Genomic DNA, 24,535 nt, shown 5'->3' with positions numbered 1-24,535 from the left:
GTAGCATCATTCTTGGTGAGGGCAGGATGCTACACAGGGTCAGGGTCATACCAGCCTGGGCTACATGATCAGAGAGCTCTTCCATGTCTCTTTTCATGTAGTCCAGGGAGGTACGTATCAGGTCATTTACACCAATATGGACAATGACAGAGTTGTATTTGTACTTGTTCTGGAGTGACCTGAGTGCTTGCTTTATGTGTCGGATCCTGGCACCTGACAGGAAGTTAACTGTAACCTTCTCCTTTTCCAGCCTAGTTAGTGGGACATCAGTATGCCTGACTATAGAATCGCCTATTACTAGTGTGTTGGGTATGTTATTTTGTGTTAAGGGCTGTGATTGTGTTGCACACTGATAATGTGAAGTATGTGTTTCATGGTTGATGATGGGGTGTGGAGGTTGCTTGGATGTCTGCTTTGGAGGTCTCTGTTGCTTTTGCAGATTTTTATTTAGAGCCTCTGAGTATGTTTTCATGTATTCATGTGTGTTATTTGCCGGTGTTGGTTTATTCGATCTATGTGAGACTGGTGTTGTTTTGCAAGTATTACCCTTCTCCTCTTGACTGTCAGTTCCAGTCTTGGGTTAAGAGAGCTTTGCCTCCAGTTTGGCTGTATAATTGCATCTCGCATATATTAGTGTTTGGTGGTAGGAGGAGAGGGTTGTCTGTGTACATGAGGCAGTTGTAACATTGCCTCAAAATGCCCAGATTCACCAGTTGGACTGGAGAGTACACCAGAAACTACCCTTTGGACATGCCTGAATAGGTAGAGTAAGCTGTTTTTCTGATTGGCTGGTGGGGACGAATAGAGAGCCTTGTCCTTCTGGACAGTATAGGGGTGTCTAGTGCTAGGGTTAATTAGTGCTTGCTATGAGTTTTAAGCAAGTGCTTTGCTATGAGTTTTAAGCAAGTGCCGGTTCTACCTGCTCACTCCACTCCTCTACCCTACCCCCAAATTCCACCCATCCCACTACTCCTAAACTTATAGTACACTAGCCACTCATGTTTATCTCTCAACCAATCACAGAACAACACATCCTTTACCCATTTATCTAATTTCCTCCTCCTCTCTCTCCTTAATAATGTTATCATCTCCATCTCCCAAACTCCTACAAATGTTATCTTTACACACTTTTGTCTGTACCTTCCTAATACTTACCTACACCTTAACTTCCTATCACTGTCAATTACAAAATACTCTCTCCTTTTCCACTAATTCAAATGCTCAACAATAGCACTCATTTCCACCCAATCTTGTCATCATTGCACCTAACATTTTCAACACAACATTTATAGGATACTTCCCACATAAATACCTACAGCCATCCCCAAAAATGCAAACATTTCTTGCATACTCCAAACTACTAAATAAGTTCATCAAACTTCTTTTAGATTTCTCTCCATAACTATATCTCTCTGGAGATATACACCTAACCTTGGTTCAGTATATTTTCAATAAAAAAGCACCAACCCCAACATCCTACTACATAGCACAAATATGTTATTCTTCCATAGCAGCTCTCACTTCCTCCTCCTTAACATGAATGTCAGGAGCATAGTCAATAAAATACATGACTTGTATGACAACATATCACTCTACTCCCCTGATATCACAGTTTTATCAAAACATGGTTAAAACTATTAATTCCCAACAATGCATTTCTCCCCAGGGTACAATATATATATATATATATATATATATATATATATATATATATATATATATATATATATATATATAGACTCAGTGGCGGCTGGTGCCATGGGACTGTAGGACTGCAGCCCTCCCAGCAAAAAGATTCAAGTTTTGGACATTTACTTGTGAATAAAAAAACAAAACATATGTATTATTTTTTTTTTACAACTTGATGTATTGTGCTGTATGCGAGTCCAACAGACTGTGCATGCTCATCGTGTACCATTTTTTAAATTTATTTATTTATTTTAATTAGTAAACCAATGTTTTTGACTGCTTTACAAGCAGTCCGGATATGAAAGAAGGCATCAGTGTGATGCCCAGAAGTCTATGTGGGTTTAACCGCACAGTAAGTAGAAGGGGGTTCGGACTGCCACGTCCGCAGGCACGTACATGACGTGGACGGCTGGATTGCCACTGATTGGTTCTTGCTCTCTTCTCAAAAAAAGAGAGCAAGAAACAATCAGTAGCCTGTCGCTGTAGCACACTACTTACTTGGATTACTTCTGCTATGGACTCGTCAGTCGACTATCGTTGGTGAAAGTTTCACAACTTGTCTTGAAATTGGTTCCTTATCTTTGTTTTTTTTTCGGCTTCCGTCTGCCTTGCTTATGAGCAGCTGCTGTCATCAAATTAACTTATTAAACTGAGGTAGGGGCCGGACTTGTCTTGTCAATGTAATTTTTTGTTTTACAGTATTGTTGAAGTATGGAGGAGTGGTATCTAATCTAAAAAACAAGTGGGCATTCGTCTACCTGTTTGCTATAATGTTACCAGAAACATCTGGCCATCTGAAAACTACACTCTGTTTGAGAGATGCTCAGAACAAAATCTTAATTTGTTGCAACAGATCTTGCCTTTTCACACTACTGTTTTAAACTAGAGCTGTCCACAGTTAAGTAACTCCCTCTGAACAGGCTACTGCTCCAAAATAAGATGACGAGTTTACAAGTCTGGATTGAAAACTTACATACTCACTTCATTCCCTAAAACAAAAAAGTTACATCTTCAGGAAAACTGATTAACATACAAACTACTTAATGAACCAATTTACTATCTAACATTAGTGAAGGGGGTAAAGTTAAATGTGTTGCCAAAATTGCCTCAAGTTTAAGGTTTATATCAATGCATTTTTTTATAGTCAATGTTTTGTAAATTGAATATTTAAGAATTAAGAGTTTCAAAAAAGTGGGAAGATTTTTCTCTTTCTGAGATAGACTGGTATGACCTCTTTGATCTTTTTATACAATCATGCAGATAGGACACAGAAGTACAGAGCATATTAACAAAAATTTAAAAAATGCATTATTAAAACATAGATCAAAGTAAAAGGTTGATTTAAAACGAAGATACATTATCTTAAATACATAGTATAGAAAGGATGCAGAAGGTACAGGCATATCAGTTTAGAAAAATGCATTAAAGCCATGAATTAAACTAAAAGGTTGAGTCAAAATGTAGCTGAATTGTCTTAAATGTAAAGAGCTAAAAGGAACTAATTAAGCAACACTCCACTGCACAAGATGGATAATTTAGAAATAATCCACAAGCAGGTGTGGGCAAGTCAGGTTTTACCTACAGCTAAAGCTGTTTGATCATAAATGTGAAGCCTGATTGATTAAATAAATGGAATTATGAATAAATCCTGCATTACCCACACCCAGATGTAGATTATTGGTATTATGTAATGATAAGGAAAATAAGTTGTAACTTTTATTAATAATGTCACTGTACAAAAGGATTTTAGTGGTCTTCCACTGGTTTCTGATAGTCTGGGGCGTCCAAGATATGTACTGGGCATGCTCTATGACTACACAGTATATTGCTGTTGCTTCCACTTTTTTTAATGACTTGGCTATGGGATGTTTTGTAGAGAGTAATGTACAATATGTGTGCCTAGATTTTTGTTTTCTTCATAGTTTTGGTCTGTTCTTGTCAAAGTTGCATATTATTGAGGAATGAAGTCAATAAATAATGAAAGAGGTATGGTTTTTAGCAGTAAGAGGTATGTCTGAGAGCTTCCTGTAGAAACACTTTCACCATCAAATTTGTGAGTTTCTTTTTTTTTTCATTTTTAATATATTGTATTAATTTGGTAGACTTTTTTTAAAATTCTTTGATAGCAATGCCAAAAACAGAATGTCTTCCTTTGGGGAATGCTGAATTTACAATGAACACATTGATTGCTTTGTCCATTCAGCCTATTTTTAAATGTTAACATAATTTTATTGCATAATTCATATATTTTTTGTATTTTGCCTACAGTACAGAGTGGTGTTTGATCATATGGGTGTAGCATGAGTGATTAAGCTAGATCCCGCCACTGTGAATAAAAGTATGAATTGCTCATGTCTTTACCATAGTATGTTGTGATTATACAATGACATTATTTTGAAAAGAAATGTCTTATCATTTTAAAATAATACCACTGCATAATCAGAGCTCATTTATAATCCATCTTAGTGCAGTACAGCAACTCCATGGGTGGGGTTTGCAAAGTACTTGACACATGCATGTACGTTTACTTAAAGTTGTATTAGAAATACACTGTGAAAGTGTACTTGGTGCCAATGTGGGGCAGAAGAGATGTGGAATGTGTTCAGCAGTATTTGAGTGCATAGACAAGGCACATTTTAGAATTACAAGAAGCTACCTGTGGGTGCAGCTAATTGTTAATTTAATTTGCAGGGCAGCTGGCTTTTCAAATGAATTGCAGCAGTAGAATTAGGGGGATTTCAGTTTCATTACCTGTGGTTACACTGATCTACATTTCAGAGCAGATAATGAACTCATTGATGAGAGAAAACAGATTTTACCTCTTATAGCACAATGGACTTTCTTGGAAATTAGACTTTGTCTATGGCATGTTACTAATATATAAAAAGTGGAAATCAGAATTACAAGAAGAATGTATAACTTAATTACCTACAGAAAAACACCATTCTAAACCATAATTAATATATTTGTGCTTGCCTCCAATTGGATACTGGCTGCAAGCTTGTAAAGAAAATTAAGAAAAGAAAAATATCTGTACCTGTACTCAGTATCCTCCAGAATGGCACATGCACCAAAAGAAATGTACTTCTCCCACTGATACCTTAAAGCCACAAAATTGACCACTGATGCAAAGTGCTTTGGCCAGATTACCAGTGATGCAAAGTACACTGTAAAAGAATGTCATAGGTCTACATCACCATTTTCATGGGCATACACTTATGCACTGCATCGTGCAGACATCTTCAGTGATGGATCCCTACAGAGACCAATTATTTTATGAGCACAACTATACAATGATATAATGCCTCTTTTAAAATGCTGTATTAAAACAGAATGGTCAGTGTACAGGTAAGTTATATTTAATCACAGTGGAGGCTGCACTCATCACCAAATAAGTTACATTATGGGGGGAAAAAGCTTTAAGGCACATGCCTTTCATACTCTATGACACTGACTTGTTGGTCTAGGTGTATGATTCTCCCTTCAGGTGTGAGTTCCCAGGTTCAAATCTCAGATTACCCCAATGATTAAGGGGTTGGGGTTGGCATGAAGGTTAAGGTGTTTACCTCACAGACTAAAGGTAAAGGGCTTGAATCTCACCTTTGATGGAGATTAGCTAGACTTAAAAAAATTGTTTTTTTCTCAAAACTTGCATTTTATCTGTCTTTGGCCTAGCACTCTTGTGTGGGGTCATTTACTGCACTGTTATAACTTGTTGATACTTGTTAATCTCTGCTATCTCTGAAAAAAACAAAAAAAAAACAAAAAAAATCTTGCTTTTTTTCACACTTTTCTGAGATTTAAAAAAGTTCTGTTACAGGCTTGCTGTTCTTGAACTGTTTGTAAGTTTCTGTGAGGCCATTTTTTGCTTGGGCTAAAGGAAAGTCTCTCTGTTGATCAGTGGCAGTGAAAAACATTGAGCAGCCTGCCTGCCCCTGTGGGAGTGGTTACTGACTTGAAACTGTAGTTTTATTGGCCATTTTGGGTCAATTCCAAAACTCCTTCATCTTCCTCTCTTAAAACCCTCTTTTGCATGGTTTTGCGCATTTTTGAGCATAGCGCAACAATGGGCAGCGCCGCCTAATTGGGTTTAAACTATTCCTGGCTCCACAAAGTCTGCTCTTCACTTTTTCCCTTAGAACTGCTCTATCTCTCAATTTAAACACCATATTCTCATTCTAAGGCCCTTCACTGGTCCAATTAAGTAATCCTACAAGTTAGCACTATTAAACCATAAGCACTACTTACTCTTATACTCTCTACGATTACCCTGTCCTCTATTGGTCCATCCTAAATTCAGTTTCCCTATTACTCTAGCATGTCCAAAGGTCAGTCAATGGTTTCCTCTCCAGTCCAGCTGGTGAATCTGGGAATTTTGAGGCAATGTTACAACTGTCTCATGTACACGGACAACCCTTTCCTCCTTCAAACAGGTTAAAATATATGTGAAAGATGCCATTATTTAGCCAAACTGGAGGCTGAGCTCTCTCATCTCAAAACTGGTGTAACCAGTCAGGAGGAGAAGGTAACCTCACACAACACAATTCCAGTATCACATAGTCCCACCACATCAGCGAACCAACCACATAAATACACAAAAACATACTCGGAGGCTCTAAATAAAAATCTACCTAAGCAACAGAGACCTCCAAAGCAGACATCCAAGCAAATGCTACCTCAAAACAAAACACACACAACACATAACCCACAAAGTCAGTGTGCCAAGCAGCCACAGCCCTTAAGGCTGAATAACACACCTGATACTCTTGTTATAGGTGACTCTATTGTCAGACACACTGACATCCCGCTCACCAGGCTGAATAAAGAGAAGGTCACGGTGAGCTGCCTGTCAGTGCTAGGATCCGACACATAACGCAAGCACTCAGGTCACTCCAAAGCAAATACAAATATGACTCAGTCATTGTACATGCTGGTGTGAATGACCTGAGACGTACCTCCCTGGACTACATGAAAAGAGACATAGAGGAGCTCTCTGATCATGTAGCCCAGGCTGGTATGACCCTGACCTTGAGCAGCATCTTACCCTCACCTAGAATGATGCCACAGTACAAAGACAAAATGATCGATTTTAACAACTGGCTAAAATTTTGGTGTCATTCAAAGGGGATCCAGTGTCTGTCAGCCTGGGATGACATGCTCGACAAGCCACGTTGCTTCACTAGGGACGGCTTGCACCTGTCATCACTCGGCTTTCGGATATTGGCAAAGGCTCTTGCCACCCCCATAGTACCTTTTTAGACAAGGCTCAAAAGTCAAACCCACCCCCATAGACAGCACAAGGAACAAGAAACTAAGGGTAATGCTGCTAAATGCCAGAAGTCTCAACCTCAAGATGCACGCACTCGAAGCTCTCCACAGTATGGAGAACATCGATATCTGTGCAGTGACAGAAACCTGGTTCAAGGCTCCAGAGAGCACCCCAGTACTACCAGGCTATACCTCATATCATGCTTTTTGGACCCAAAACCCGGACCGAACCACAAAAGGAGGGGGAGTTTCCATATTTATCAAGGATATCCACACCTCCAGGTTAGTGGCATTGCACGAAGTATTGGAGACCATCCATGTGCAACTAACAGTGGGCAAGACTGCTTTTCAGTTTATAGTATCCTACAGACCACCCTCTCAAAGTCAGGAATCCCATTCGGCTTTCCTGAAAACATTGGAGAACATGAAGATCTCTCCGAACACCATTATATTGGGTGACTTCAACTACCCAAACATTGACTGGGAGCACTACTCAAGCCCCAGCACCTTAGCCCAAAGATTCCTGGAAATTATAAACTTAAATGCTATGGAACAACTAGTCACCACTCCCACAAGAGGGGACAACATACTAGACCTGATCATTACCAACATGGGGACTCTATGCTCCACACCAGAAGTATATCCCTCATTGGTAAGATCAGACCATAAATTAATTTCACTGGATGTCCACATCCCGACCCCACCCCCAACCCAGAAAACCACAGTGAAAAACTTCTCAAAAGCGAACTTCTCACTTCCCAAAATCAAAGTGGAATCCTTCAAGGCCCCAGGGCCAGTGGAAACTACAGCCCAAACTGCAGAATCCTATATAAATGCATTCTACGGACATCTCCAGGAATGCATGGATCATGCTATCCCAAACAAAACCAAGACCCAATCATCCAAAGGCAGGTGTCCAGTCTGGTGGACCCCTGCCATAAATAAACTGTACAACAGAAGGAGGAAGCTACTACATGATAGAGCAAAATCCCTAATAGGGAAGGCATCTCTGATCAGTACTAGCAAAAAATTACGGTCCCTCATAAAATCCTCCAAGGCCATCTTCGAGAGAAAAATTGCACAGGACACCAAAGACAATCATAAGGCTTTTTTCAGTTATGTTAGAAACCTGGGATGCAACTCCCAGTCTTGTTCTGAGTTGATTCTAAATGACAAAAAATACACTGAACCCACAGACCGCCAATATCCTGGCAGACAGGTTCAGTGCAAACTTCAACACCCCCTCCCCACCTAAAGAGCAAGTATCTATCCTGGCAGAGGGCTGCCTCCCAAACATCTCAGATGCTCAGGTGAAGGCTACCCTCTCCAAAGCAAAAAACACTGCTTCCATGGGCCAGATGGCATCCCAGGTTGCATCCTACATGAACTCCAAGAGGAACTAATCCCTCAAATAAAACAACTATACAATCTCAGCCTCACTACAGGATATTTGCCCACAGAATGGCGTACAGCAACAGTGGTCCCACTCCACAAAGGTGGAGCCTCTATGGACCCTGGAAACTATCGCCCTATAAGCCTGACTAGCTTAGTCTGCAAGGCTATGGAGAGGATCATCATGGAGCTCATAAACAAAGACATTGGGGACCTACAGACACTAGATCCTACCCAGTTCGGCTTTGTCAAGGGCAGATCCTGCCTTTTGAACCTGGTTGACTTCTTTGAAACAGTCACCAAAGCCATAGATGAAGGGAAGGTAGTCCACACAGCCTATCTGGACCTTCCAAAGGCATTTGACACAATACCCCACTCGGGCATCATAGATAAGCTATCCAGCTTAAATATAAACCCCTATGTCACAAGATGGGTCACAAACTGGCTCAAAGACAGAACCCACAGAGTGAGAGTTGCTGGAGCCATGTCAGACTCGAAACCGGTCACAAGTGGTATCCCACAGGGTTCTGTCCTGGGACCACTCTTGTTCGGTATATACTTTTCCGAGGTACAGGCAAACGTGGGAGGACTATGGCTCACCAAGTTTGCAGATGACTGCAAACTGGGCGCCATAATCAACTCTCCAGCTGACACAAACATCCTTCGAAAAGGGCCCACAGAGGCAGAGAGCTGGTGGCAGCGCCATGGTCTAAAGCTAAATGCCAAAAATGTATAGTCATACCCTTTGGCAAAACAATGTGCCCACAAATTACCACATAGGCGGAAACCCATTAAGTACAGAGAAAGTTATTAGGGACCTGGGGACCCAAGTTGATAGCAATCTCTCCTTTGAAAACCACATTGCCAAAGTGGTTAGAAAGACCTTCTACATAGCCCTCCTCATCATGAAGGGTTTCACATCTAGATCAAGAGAGGTAATCGTGCCTTTATTCATCCCTCATCAGGCCCATCATAGAATACAATGCCCCTTTTGGGATGTACCTTACCCGACACCTGCAGCAATTAGAAAGACCTCAAAAGTATCTCACCAAGAGGATCAAGGGTCTCAAACAGATGCCATATGCTGCTCGGTTAAAAAAACTCCAGCTCTACTCAGTTGCATACCGCCTACTTCGAGGCGATCTATGCCTGACATACAAAGCTATGTCAAATCCAGAATTAATGGACATGCTCCACCTCAGTAAATCTAAATCCCTTAGAGCCACACGCTTGAGGGACTTGAACCTCAGCACAGAAATAAACAAAACTTGCTGGAGGGACAGGTTCATAACCCAGAGGCTCCCTTTGCTCTGGAATAGAATTCCAGTTCATGTGAGGCAGAGCACCTCACTGAATCTCTTCAAGAAGAATCTCGATAAGTGGATGGGGGATCGTAGGTTTGTCCCAGGGATTACTCCTGTGTCACTACTAGACAGAGGCACAGTAAACTAAACCTTAAAAAGGGCACAGTATACTCAAATCAAGGGGTGGCGTAAGCCATACAGAATCGGGCTAGGTTTATAATTGCCCCAGGGCAGATAGCCTAGTATGAACCTATGAACCTATGAACCTATGACCTATAAAAGAAAACAGACTATAGTAGTTTTTGGAAAGTTTTCTTAAATAAAAGTTCCTTCTACATTTGTTTAGTTTTACCTTATGCTTATGTATGCTTTCATGATGACACTGCATAAAAAGTAGCCAGATAAGCTAGTGTATTATGTTGATATTGTTCAAATGCTAATCTTGCCACACTGATTCATTATATGTCACTTTATCATACAAAATATATAAATAATTGCTTTTTATGTATTGAATAAAACAGTAAATGAAATGGCAAAATAAGCTTTGAAATTAACATGCAAGATTCTAGACCAACATTCAGCAATCATTTTACATCAATAGTTTTAAGTGCATTGCCCATGGTCTTGTTCTACTGTTGAAAGTCATTCTGTTGATGAGCTTAAAGGAAACTAAATGCCTTTATAACTGTTTACCCACATTTCCATTTTTTTACAATGCATTTCATTTTATCTATTGCCTCCTATATGATATTTTACTAGAGTTGCTATGACAAAGTAATTTATCATTTTATCCGTGCTTCAGTCAAAGAGTAAATGGTACACCTGCTAAATATTTGAAATGCTGTTACAGTGTCCATTTGCAAAAGTTCTTTCAATTTTCAGACTGTTTAGTAATGCATATAACCATTTTTCTCACTGTAGAATTTGGATCATAATTTGTGTACACAGTAGTACACCTCATATTCAGTGAAGTATTCTCTACCCGGAAAGGGTATAAGATTCATGAATGAACAATTTATTGCATAGCCCATTCACTTTGATGTGCCAGGTATTATTACATTATGATTACTGATCTCTGTAACTACATGCAGGTAACTGCTTTGGTGTTCTAAGTTTAAAATGAATCCAAGTACTGTCATAAAAGTCACAGTAAAAGCTGAAACAGTTACTTCACAGAGGTCTTTGATTCTAGCTTTTGATTTGGGGGTTCATTTAACTGGAGTCACTATGCCTACAGTTATAGCCATTTCTAGTTTTCTAGTTTTTTTAAATTGTTTCTGTCATGGATTTTTCACATTGCAAACATGATATTGCAAAGCTGTAACTCCCAGAAACTAGAGGGACATTAAAGGTAAATAAAAATTAAATAGTTTTATTTCAGCCAATAGCTGCATGCATACAGTCCGTCATACACTATATCAAAAAAATGTAAATATCTTGCATCACAGTATGGGGAGTGGAAAATACTGCTCAGAGGCCATGCATTACTCTTTTACTGCTTAGATTTGCTCTGTGTATTGAGGGATTTAATGAAACTTAATCAGCCAAAGGCCAACTACATTAGCCTTGACTTCACAGAAGTATGTTCTGAACAGGAAAAGTCTCAGTACAGAGCCCTGTATTACACCATGTCAGTACTAATATTAAAAAAGTGTCCCTTCTTTGATAGGTTCCCAGCTGTATTGTGTGGCTATTTTATATTTTTTCATCACATTTTTCATCCGTTTTTCATAAAATTGTGTTTTTCTGGCAAATTAGTGGCAAATCATTAAAGATTGAAGTTAGATGATAAATAATTACAGACATTTGAGTTTCAGATTTCATACCCTTCAGAAAATTCATACTAACACAAGATCTACTATTCTATTATCTTTTTTAATTATCTTTCTAAATTTATAAGAACAATATTTAAAATTGTCCTTATTTTTGGACCTTTGTCCCACTTCTATTTATGGTTTTGTCCAGATTTCATGCTCTGAGGTTGAGAGATATGACAAATATGTCAGGGCCATCACCGTCAGCCAGAGACATATCAAATTGTGACATACTTGTTGTACAGCACTCCCCCATGTAATGACTCTGGATGTGTCCAAGCAAGACAAGGAGCAGTTATACAGTGTAAGTGTACAAGTATCCTCCCATCCAAGATAGGCACAAGTACTACAGTGGCTTTTCATCCGTCCTTGATTTTGCATAATGTTCTGGTTTTCTGTCATATTTTTATACTGTTGATTTATGCTTCTTATTCAGAAAATGCATGTTGTTGCAGTAGCTGTTGGTCTGTGTTTAACTAGCAATGGTTTAATGACCATCAGGTAAGCTTGTCTGAGATTATAAGATCCAAGTAAGCTTTAATAAGCATACTGTAAAGAATTACCAACATTGAAAGCCTTTTTGTTGTTGCCATGTAGAGAATATTTGCATAACTAGATAGCGTATAAGCCTTTGATATTGAAATGCATATGATAGTATTTGTAATAAAGAATAGGATTACAGTATTTTCAGAACTCATTACATTTGTTGGAAACTTGCAGTAATCTTTGCAGGCTTTACACGTCCACGTAAACTAAACAAAATGCGATCTATCATGTGTGGACCATAACCTGTGCAGTAATCCTTTAAGCAATTTATCTTGAGTTTGTTTCTTGTTTGCTGTTCATTTTTTACTTTGATTTTCCCCATGAAACAAGTAGGTAGTTGTTGTTAAGCAGCAGGTCTTTTTTGGATAAGAAACAGTTTTACAAGTGGGGGTATCACAGCGATTGCTACTTTCAGCATGTTACTTGGTACTTTTGTAAAATTTAATATAAATTATAATTAGAACTGCAGTGCAAGGAGAAGTGGTTTGAGTTGAGTGCTGCTTGTTTTTTTATACTTGATTTTGACTGGCATTCCAGTAATGTACTTAAAAAGTAATTTATTTTTTCAAGCCTCACAACCTTTTTGTTTCAATCTAGATTTTAAGTAAGCTGTCATGTAGATGATGCATTGAAATACTTGTTTTCTTCTACACTTAATTTTGTCTTGATTGGACTCTCATAATGATGGTTTGGCACCCAGGATGGCGTATTTAATTAAAGTCCCAGTTTTTGCAGTTTTCAGCATAGCTTCACCCTTTTCTAGATGGTCACACCCCTTCTCATTGGTCCCACCCATTCAGCTGTCTCCTGCAGCCCTCCTTTGATTTGAAGTCACCAGCTGCCACTGTATAGACTTGACAGGCAAAATAAGTATGGTGGTGGTGTAGTCTTATTATATAAACAAAACTTAAATGCACAACTCATAAAGTCAAACTTGCCTGAATTCAACAATATGAAATTACTATTTACCAAACTTGAAATTAATCATAGAAAAAGCAGCATATATTCCCCAGCCAATAGTCCAAAGACAACTGAGGAACTCTTACACTGGATTTCTCTAACATGCCCTCAAGAAGCTATTATAATGGATGATTGTAATGCTCACCGGTACTCTTATAACTCCAACAAGCCCACAAACCATATTAACCTACATGTATTTACCCAGGTTGTACAGTCCCCAACTAGAATTGACAAAGTAAGCAAAAGACAATCAATTCTTGACTGGATTCTCACTAACAAACCTGGCCAAATCTACCAATCAGGCTGTCTCCCAGATAGCATTTGTGATCATCTCTCCATATACATAGTCAGACACCATCCCCATCCTCTCAGAAAAACAACATACCACCTAATATGCAACAAAAAACATTTGAATGCCACAACGTTCAACTCTATTTTACAGACTGTGACTGGTCCACTCTAAAAGCACTTCCATTAGACTCTGCAGTGAACTACTTCAATACTACCTTCCTCAGCATACTAAACGTATTAGCCCCATGGCATACTTCCAGGATAAAATCTAACACCACCCCCTGGTTAACAAAGGACACTCAAAACCTACTCAAATTATCGGATAAAGCCTGGACACTGTAGCACACTAACAAAACCCTAGCTAACCTTGAACACTTCAGACAACTCAGAAATAAAGCCAAAGCCCAGGTCAAACTTAACAAAAATAATTACTATACTGCACTACAAAATAAGCAATGTAACAACCCTAAAAATTTTTGATCCACCATAAATAAGCTTCGGCAACCAGGCCAATCTACTACCCCCTTCAGCCACCAACAGCAATGAAAACATAGCAGAATAATTCAAGCTTTTCTTCACAAATAGCATACTTCTTTTTTCTTTCAGTTGCTCCCATTAGGGGTTGCCACATTGGATCACCTGTTTCCATTTCTTCCTGTTCTCTTCATCTTGGTCTGTCACATCAACCACCTGCATGCCTTCTCTCATCACCACATCCATAAAAATTATCTTAGGCCTTCATCTTTTCCTCTTACCTGGCAGTTCCATCCTAGCATCCTTCTCTCAATATACTAAGCATTCCTCCTCAGCACATGCCTAAACCAACACAATCTTGCTTCTCTGGCTTTGGCTCCAAAACATCCAATCTGAACTGACCCTCTAATATACTCATTTCTAATCCTCCCCATCCTCATCACACCCAATGCAAATCTTAACATCTTTAACTCTGCCATCTCCAGCTCTGGCTCCTGTCTTTTCATCAGTGCCACCATCTCCAACCCATATAACATAGCTAGTCTCACTAATATCTTGTAGACCTTCCATTTCATTCTTACTGGTACCCATTTGTCAGAAATCACTCCTGCCACTCTTCTCCCTCCACTCCACTCCACCCTGCCTGCACTCTCTTCCTCACCTCTCTTCCACTCTCACCATTACTCTGAACTGTTGATCCCAAGTAGTAAAACTCATCTACCTTCACCAGTTCTACTCCCTGCATCCTCTCCATTCTTCTGTCCTACCTCTCATTCACACACATATATTCTTAGTCCTGCTGACCTTCATTCCTCTCCTCTCTAGACCATATATCCACCTCTCCAGGGTCTCCTCATCCTGTTCCCTACTCTCACTACAGATCACAATATCATCCACAAACATCCTAATCTATGGGGACTCCTGTCTGAGCTCATATGTCAATCAGTCTATTACCATTGCAAATCAGAAAGGGCTTAGAGCTGGTCCTTGATGAAATCCCACCTCCACCTTGAATGCATCCATCACTCTTACTGCAGACCTCACCACTGTCACACTACCATTGCACATATCCTTTACCACTCTTACATACTTCACTGCCACTCCCAACTTCCTCATGCAATACCATAACTCCTCTTTAGGCAGCCTGTCATATGCTTTCTCTAAATCCAGAAAGACACAATGATACTCCTTCTGACCTTCTCTATACTTGTCCATCAACACCCTCAGACCAAGTGCTCTTTCCTGACATGAAACTGTACTGCTGCTCACTAATCATCACCTCCCATCCTTACCATAGCTTCAACTACTCTTTCCCATAATTTTATGCTGTGTCTGATCCTCATGCTATCACTCACTAAAAACCACTGTAACAACCTCTCCACACAATTTTGAGTTACAAAAAAAGTAAATGAGTATAAAGAGGAAGTAGCATGTCAAGTGCCTGTGTCCCAGGTTTTCAGAAATTTAGCACCGAAATGTGCAAGTAGCCATGAGCTACAGAGACACTAAGAATGGCTAAGATTAACAGAAGGTTCAAAGCAATGATCTTGTGGCCATAAATAATGAAAAAAGTTGACAACATCTGTGTCGGTTGTCTTAAATTCCAGTAGACAGCCCAAAACCCAGATTTTACAAATTCTTTTCTCTCAGTACATATCATAGAGATGTCATTTGAACATTAGTTATTGACATTGTTGAGTCATTAGTAAACTCAAGCAAAGGGTTTGAATATATTTTGTTCTTTTGCACTATGCCACCAACTACTTTGAAGTTATCCAGCTAAGCAAGGATAATGGCAAATCTGTAGCTGGAGAGACAGTCTTACAATTTTCTAGAGGAGACACAGTTAAGGAAATATTCAGTGAAATTGGAGACTTCATTTATGGCCAGATTAATGCATCCACTTTGCAGTGCTTTAAGGACAAGTAATTAAAACCTCACTGTGGCATTCTCAGATGGAAGTATTTGCATAGTGTTTAAACTCCATGCTGAAAAAAAAACATTGAAGAAGATGGCAAAATGGAGAGTATTTAATAATGTACCTCTTGTTTGCCATTAGAGAGGAGCCACAAGCCACAACAGGGTTCAATCCTTTTGATTTATTATATGGCATACTCCCACAGGGAGTTAGGTATTGTCATAGAAATTGGGAAAAAGAGAAAGCACATTTAAAAGTATCATACAATACTATTCCAACATGCAAGATATGCCAAAAGTGGTGATGCCCATAGTATGGGAATACATGGAAAGTGTCTTGGTTATATGGTGTATATAAAAACAGTATGACCAGGGAATTTAAAGCTGGAACCCACGTGTTAGTGATGGTCACCTCAGCATAAAACAAATCTGTTACTAAATAGCATGGTACATTTGAAATAAAAGGGAAATTAAATGAGCTACACAAACATGTAGGAGAAGATCAGCATGGATATACCATATCAGCTTTGTTGAAGCCAAGGATGGGATAGCAGTCCTCTGTAGTTAGTTCAGAAGCAGAAATTAGTGAAGAAATAAAACTGACCAATGTGCCTGTAGTTCAGGTATGTAGTACATCCACTATTATACTGAAATAATAAATAAAAGAATTTCTGATAAGAAGCAATAAGGTATTTTTAGTGCTGCCGGGCAGAAGAAATCTGATACAGCACCACATTTACACTGTTCATGAAGAAAAGATTAACTTAAAACATTATTGAATACCTGAATCACAAAGAGTATAGTAGTACAAGAGTTAATCAGCCCTGTCGTATTAGTTCCTAGATCTGGTGGACTCATCAAGTTCTGTAATGACTTTGGAAAGTTGAATGACATCTCAAAATTAATCAGTTATCCAATGTTTAGGGTAGGTGAATTTACAGAAAGGTTAAGGATGGCAAGGTTTTCACTACACTAGACTCATGAAGAGGTTTTGAAATCTCTAGCATGCCAAAGGAAGGAAGGAACAGCTGTTTATGCACCTGAGAGATTATTTCAATGTACCATCCTCCCTCTTGGGTTGCAATAATTTTCAATAAACCAACATTTGTTAAGATCGTTCATGGTTCCAGTTGCTTTTGTTTGTTGATATTTTGGATTATTTCAATATGCCAGCCTCCCTTTTGGGGTGCATGGTGCTCCTGCAGTTAACTTCTTAGCAGTCCAGATTTTCAGAGAATGCCAAGATTTTTGTCTCATATTTTTCATCTGTTCCTCATAAAATCTGTGGTTTTCTGGTAAATCACAGAGGACTGAACACTCTAAACAATGGCAGATATTTGAATTTCAGGCTTTACATCCTTCAGAAAATACATATTAACACAAACCCAGTTATTCTTGCAACTTTCTAAGTCTGTAAAAGCAATATTTGAAGTCCCCTTTTTGCCTTTGTCCTCTGTTACTTTAGGTTTTGTCCAGATTGCTTGCACTAAGAGGTTGACAGGTACACCCTGCAACCTTTCAGTGGCTCCCAGATTGTTAAGGCCTCATGGCTGGTATGCTGCTGCTTGCTTGGATGATGTTATCATCCCTCTTGAGAGCTGCTACAGTCATATGGCCAAGGTACCTTAAAGCAAGACAAAGTAACTGTGAATGCATCTAAAAGCAAACTAAGTATTTCAGCTGTGGAGTATTTTAGATATGTGATAGGCAGACAGAAAGTTTTGGCCCTAGAAAGATAAATTAAATGGGGTACAGAAGTGACATAGACTAAACACAAAAAAGAAAGGGCATTTTTGCATTACCTGGGTATGGCCAGAAGCTTGTATCCCATTTTGCCAGAAAAGCAAAACCTTTAACCGATTTAATGAAAGGGAAAATCTTACTTCAAGCATATGGAGGCATATACTCTTTGTAAGCATTTAAAAGATGTGTTATGTTTAGAGCCGGTGTTAGCAACCCTAGATTTTAATTGCATTTAGATTCTTCAGAGGTGGGCTCAGGGCAGTGTTCTTATATCTCTGGGATGGGAAGGCGTACATGTATGTTACTTAAGCTGCAAGTTAAATAAAATTGAAAAGGTTCAGTGCTAACTTTACCTCCCTCTCACCCCCTAAAGGGTCCATCTCTATACTGGAAGAATGCAAAGTTTCTGTAATCATGGCTGCACCAGTAAAAAACACACTTTCCAAAGCCAAGAACACAGCATCCATGGGACCTGACAACATCCCAGGCCATGTTCTACATGAACTACTGATCAAACTGGCACCCCACGTAAGCACTATGTTCAATCATAGCCTCACCTCAGGCTTTGTGCCCACTGAATGGTGCACAACGATGGTTATCCCACTCCACAAAGGGGGAGCCACCATGAACCCCGGGAACTATCTCCCCATTAGCCTGACGAGCCTGGTCTGCAAGGCCATGGAACGTATCATCATCATGGAACTTATAAATAAAGACATTGGTGGTCTCCAAACTCTGGACCTCACCCAGTTTGGGTTTGTAAAAGGCATATCATGTCTCCTAAACCTGATAGACTTCTTTGAAGCAGTCACCAAAGCCGTAGATGAGGGTAAGGTGGTTCACACAGCCTATCTAGATCTCGCCAAGGCTTTTGTCACCATCCCCCACTCTGGAATTATAGATAAACTCACTAAACTAGGTATAAATTACTATGTCACAAGATGAGAAACAATGAGGTAAAAAACTTCCAAACCTCGCTTAAGGTGATGAAGACAAATAATGAAGCAGCAGCAAGTAGGAACGTCAGAGCACTACCACGGCAGCAAAGTTGTGCAAATTCCAATAAAATGACCAAATAGAGATGAAAGTAAGTGTTTATTGAAGACCAAACACTTAACAACAAACTGTATTAGAAACAAGAACGATAAGCGCTTTCGGCTATTCAGCCTTCATCAGATCGTAAATTTAATAACTAAAACACCTCTTTAAAAAGTAGTAATCATCCAATCAAGTTGGTAATAAAAAGTAGAGGGCCAATGGTTACATTTAAAGACATTAATTTCTTATAGGGTCATGAATAAAATTAGTATCCAATCAGATGGGCAGGATGAATTCCATTCAATGCCAATAAAATTAAAAGACAGTATAATAATGTTAATCCTCGGTTAACATAAATTATCAACATGTCTTATCCAGCTACAAAAGCAACTAATGTTCAGCGTTAGCCAGAAACAATGAGTGTACATAATATAACTGATCATAAGTACATAAAAGCAATGCTTATATCTCCAACTAAGAATAATCACGAACTACAAATAGGCGCTGTGTACTAAATCACCTATAAATATATATATATATATAGAGTCTCCTGCGCTTAATAATGAGCCTATAGTAATGAGGCTTTTGGCTGAGCCACCAATGAGAAGTAGACTCAACTGTTCCAGTTGAGACGCCTTCGGCACTCAATTGACATCCCATTTCTCAGTCAGAAGTAATAGCAAATATAATACTCTCCTTGAAAACATCAATCATGGAGGGCGATAATAATTCTTTAATTAGTTACATTGAGTTGCCAACAAAAACAACATTTAGTAATCAACCTATGCAACCAATACAAGGAATTTAAGCCAAATCTTACTAGAAGGCCAATCAGTGGATGGCTAAACGGCACCTAATTTGCGTATCAGTTCTCAGGCAAAGGAGATGAAAATATACCAATTAAAAAGGGGGAACAGATGATCTTAAGCAATACAACAATGTCAGCCTCCCCAAGCCGCACAACACCACAACTATCAGCAAAATCTTGCCTTAACATTTGGAACTGGCCATCATCATCAGCCATCAAACATGCACAATTTGTGAAAAGCCATAAGTATCATGAATACATAGTACAGATACAAATCTAAAAAACACAAATATATAAAAACATAAAAAATATAAAAACATAAAAAAGCATTACATATTTCTATGATGAAAATAAATATTGTGTTAAATCCACTAATAAAAAACACATGAAGTTCCATGTTTATAAATTACCTATAACATTCATTCAATGCAGTTTGCAGCCAATGGAGTGAACCCAATTTAACTCCACTTGATAGGCCAATACATGGAAAAAAATTCCCAATAAAAAGTATACGCTACCAAGAGGTTGTCATAGGTGTAAAAAAAGATGATAGAAGAATGTCAACCAATGGTGGTTCACGGTGAACCCTAGCTGTCACCTTAACATTAAAATTAAAAATCGGCTGTTGTCATCAGCCAGCTACATATTACAGGGTGCAGATCTTCAATACTAATGAAATAAAGAAACACACAAAAATAAGAATCAGTTAAGCACTACGTATTCCTCAGATGAGAAATATACATCATGGTGGAATCATCGCTAGTAGAGACACATAGTATTCAGTGTTTGTTAAACAACCTATAGCGTTTAGTCAATGAAATTAACAGCCAATGGGGTGAATCAAATCTAGCATCATTTGATAGACCAGTCCGCAGAGAAAATCCCCAAAAGAAAAGTTAGTAAACAAACTTGCATATGTCTAAAGATGGTTCAAAGTGGGTTCTAGCTGTCATACACAAGCCCATCTCCCATAATAAGACCATGGAAAAATAAAGGCATTAAACATACACCATTTGTAGATACAGAAAGCCACTTTAGCATACAAGGGCTAAATAAAGTGAACTCCCCCAAAGACTATAAAGAATAAGTCAAGAGACATCTAAAATATATACAATCGGCCAGATAACAAAATTCAGGAACAAACATACACATATTAATGCAGTCCATCAGTTTGGAAAAGACAAAGCCGACATTATAATGTCTATTAGGATGCCATAGTAAACGACCAACATCCAGGATATACATCACAATAAATACCCATCAGACCAAGGTGTATAATATGAAAAACAAAAAAAAAGGGGGTCATTCTTCAAAAAGGGGTAATTATTCAATAGGATTTTCTCCACGGACTGGTCTATCAAGTGATGCTAGATTTGATTCACCCCATTGGCTGTTAATTTCATTGACTAAACACTATAGGTTGTTTAACAAACACTGAATACTATTCATCTCTACTAGCGATGATTCCACCATGATGTATATTTTTCATCTGAGGAATACGTAGTGCTTAACTGATTCTTATTTTTGTGTGTTTCTTTATTTCATTAGTAATGAAGATCTGCACCCTGTAATATGTAGCTGGCTGATGACAACAGCCAATTTTTAATTTTAATGTTAAGGTGACAGCTAGGGTTCACCATGAACCACCATTGGTTGACATCTTCTATCATCTTTTTTTACACCTATGAGAATCTCTTGGTAGCGTATACTTTATATTGGGAAATTTTTTCCATGGATTGGCCTATCAAGTGGAGTTAAATTGAGTTCACTCCATTGGCTGCAAACTGCATTGAATGAATGTTATAGGTTATTTATAAACATGGAACTTCATGTATTTTTTATTAGTGGATTTACCACGATATTTATTTTCATCATAGAAATATCTAGTGCTTTTTTTATGTTTTTATGTTTTTTAGATTTGTATCTGTACTATGTATTCACGATACTTATGATTTTCCCAAATTGTGCATGTTTGATGGCTGATGATGACGGCCAGGTCATAGGTTCATAGGTTCATAGGTTCATACTAGGCTATCTGCCCTAGGGCATTTATAAGCCTAGCCAGAGTGTGTTTGGCTTTTGCCACCCATTTTAAATTAATTGTTCAATGGCCTTTTTCGAGGTTAGTATACTGTGCCTCTGTCTAACAGAGACACAGAAGTGATACCCGGGGTACACCTACGATCTCCCATCCACTCATCAAGATTCCTCTTGAAGAGAGTCAGTGAGGGACTCTGCCTAACCTGGACTGGGATTTTATTCCAGAGTGAAGGGAGCCTCTGGGTTATGAATCTGTCCCTCCAGCATGTCCTATTTATTTCAGTGCTGAGGTTCAAGCCTGTGGAGCGCATAGCTCGATGGGATTTGGATTTTCTGAGCTACAGCATGTCCATTAATTCCGGGTTGGATATGGCTTTATACATCAGGCACAGATCGCCTCTGAGCAGGCGGTATGCCACTGAGTAGAACTGGAGTTTCTTTAACCGGGCAGCATATGGCATCTGTTTGAGCCCTTTGATCCTCTTGGTGAGATACTTTTGGAGTCTTTCCAGTTGCTGCAGGTGTCTGGTAAGGTACATCCCAAAAGGGGCATTGTACTCAATTATGGGCCTGATGAGGGATGAGTAAAGAGGCATGATGGCCTCCTCTGATCTAGATGTGAATCCCTTCATGATTAGGTGGGCTATATAAAATGTTTTTCTAACCACTTTGGCCATGTGGTTGTCAAATGAGAGATTGCTATCAACTTGGGTCCCCAGGTCCCTAATTACTTCTTCTGTACTTAATGGATTACCACCTATGTGGTAATTTGTGGGCACTTTGTTTTTGCCAAAGGGGATGACTATACACTTTTTGGTGTTTAGCTTGAGGCCATGGCTCTGGCACCAGTTGTCTGTTTCTATGAGGCCCTTTTGGAGGATGCTTGTGTCAGCTGGAGAGTTGATTATGGTGCCCAGTTTGCAGTAATCTGTGAACTTGGTCAGCCACAGTCCTTCCATGTTGGCCTGTACCTCCGAGAAATATATACCGAACAAAAGAGGTCCCAGGACAGAGCCTTGTGGGATGCCACTTTTAACTGGTTTGGAGTCTGACATGGCTTCAGCAATTCTAACCATGTGGGTTCTGCCCTTGAGCCAGTTTGCAACCCATCTAGTGACATAGGGGTTTATATTTAAGCTGGTGAGCTTATCTATAGTGCCCGAGTGGGGTATTGCATCAAAGGCTTTTGTGAGGTCCAGGTAGGCTGTGTGGTCCACCTTCCCCTCGTCAATGGCCTTGGTGACTGTTTCAAAGAAATAGACCAGGTTTAAGAGGCAAGATCTGCCCTTAACAAAGCCGAACTGGGTAGGATCCAGTGTCTGTAGGTCCCCAATATCTTTATTTATGAGGTCCATGATGATCCTTTCCATAGCTTTGCAGACCAAGCTAGTCAGGCTTATGGGGCGATAGTTTCCAGGATCCGTTGAGGCACCACCTTTGTGGAGAGGAACCACTGTTGCTGTACGCCACTCTTTGGGTGCATATCCTGTAGTAAGGCTGAGATTGAACAGTAGTTTTATGTTTGGGTTTAGCTCTTCTTGGAGTTCATGTAGGACGCAGCCTGGGACACCGTCTGGTCCCATTGATGCTGTGTTTTTTGCTTTGGAGAGGGCGGCTCTTACCTGAGCATCTGAGATGTCAGATGACAGCACTCTGCTGGGATAGATATTTGACCTTTTGGTGGGGAGGGGGGGAGAAGTTTGTGCTGAACCTGTCAGCTAGGATGTTGGCAATGTCTGTGGGTTTGGTGTATTTTTTGTCATTTTGGGCTAATTCTGAGCATATCTGGGAATTCCCACCCAGGTTCCTAACATAACTAAAGAAAGCCTTGTGATTATCCTTAGTGTCCTGTGCAATGTTTCTCTCAAAGCTGGCCTTAGAAGATTTTATGAGTGTCCATACTTTTTTGCTAATACTGATCAGAGATGCCTTCCCTTTTTGGGATTTTGCTCTATCATGTAGTAGCTTCCTCCTTCTATTGTATAGTTTGTTTATGGCTGGGGTCCACCAGACAGGACGTCTGCCCTTGGAGAATTGGGTCTTGGTTTTATTTGGGATTACATGATCCATGCATTCCTGAAGGTGTTCATAGAATGCATTTATAAAGGATTCTGCAGTCTGGGCCATATTTTCCACAGGCCCGAGGGCTTTGAAGGATTCCACCTCAGTTTTGAGGAGTGTGAAATTTACTTTAGAGAAGGTTTTCACTGTGGTTTTCTGGGCAGGGGGTGGGGTCAGGATGTTAATATCCAGTGAGATTAGTTTATGGTCTGATCTTACCAGTGAGGGATACACTTCTGGTCTGGAGCATAAAGTCCCCATGTTGGTGATGATCAGGTCCAGTATGTTTTCCCCTCTTGTGGGAGTGGTAACAAGTTGTTCCACAGCATTTGAGTTTATAAATTCTAGGAACCTTTGGGCTAGAGTGTTGGAGCTAGAGTAATGCTCCCAGTCTATGTTTGGGTAGTTGAAGTCGCCCAATTTGGAGAGACCTTCATATTTTCCAATGTTCTCAGGAAGGCCGAGTGGGATTCCTGGGTTTGAGAGGGTGGTCTGTAGCAGGCTATAAACTGGAAGGCAGTTTTACCCACTGTTAGTTGCACATGGATAGTCTCTGATGCTTCGTGCTGTGCCACCAACCTAGAGGTGTGGGTATCTTTGAGGAATATTGATACTTCCCCTCCTTTTGTGGTTCAGTCCAAGTTTTGGGGCCGAAAAGCATGGTATGAGGTATAACCTGGTAGTGCTGGGGTGCTCTCGGGAGCCTAGTACCAGGTTTCTGTTACTGCACAGATATTGATGTTCTCTATGCTAAGGAGAGTTTTGAGTGCGTGCATCTTGAGGTTAAGACTTCTTGCGTTGAGTAGCATTACTCTTAGTTTCTTATACCTTGTGATACCTATGGAGGTGGGTTTGTCTTTTGAGCCTTGCCTAAAAAAGACACTATGGGGGTAGCAAGAGCCTTTGCCAATATCCAAAAGCCCAGGGGTAACAGGTGCAAGCTATCCAAATGTTAAGGCGAGATTTTGCTGATAGTTGTGGTGTTGTGCAGTTTGGGGAGGCTGGCATTGTTTTATTGCTTAAGATCATCTGTTCCCCCTTTTTAATTTGTATATTTTCATCTCCTTTGCCTGAGAACTGATATGCAAATTAGGTGCCGTTTAGCCACCCCTGATTGGCCTTCTAATAAGATTTGGCTTAAATTCCTTGTATTGGTTGCATAGGTTGGTTACCAAATATTGTTTTTGTTT

Source organism: Protopterus annectens, chromosome 2.part2 (genome assembly GCF_019279795.1).
Source record: "Protopterus annectens isolate FY-2018-M chromosome 2.part2, PAN1.0, whole genome shotgun sequence".
Lineage (NCBI taxonomy): Eukaryota > Metazoa > Chordata > Ceratodontiformes > Protopteridae > Protopterus > Protopterus annectens.
The sequence above is the reverse complement of the archived record's forward strand: the minus strand, read 5'-3'. Positions refer to the sequence as shown.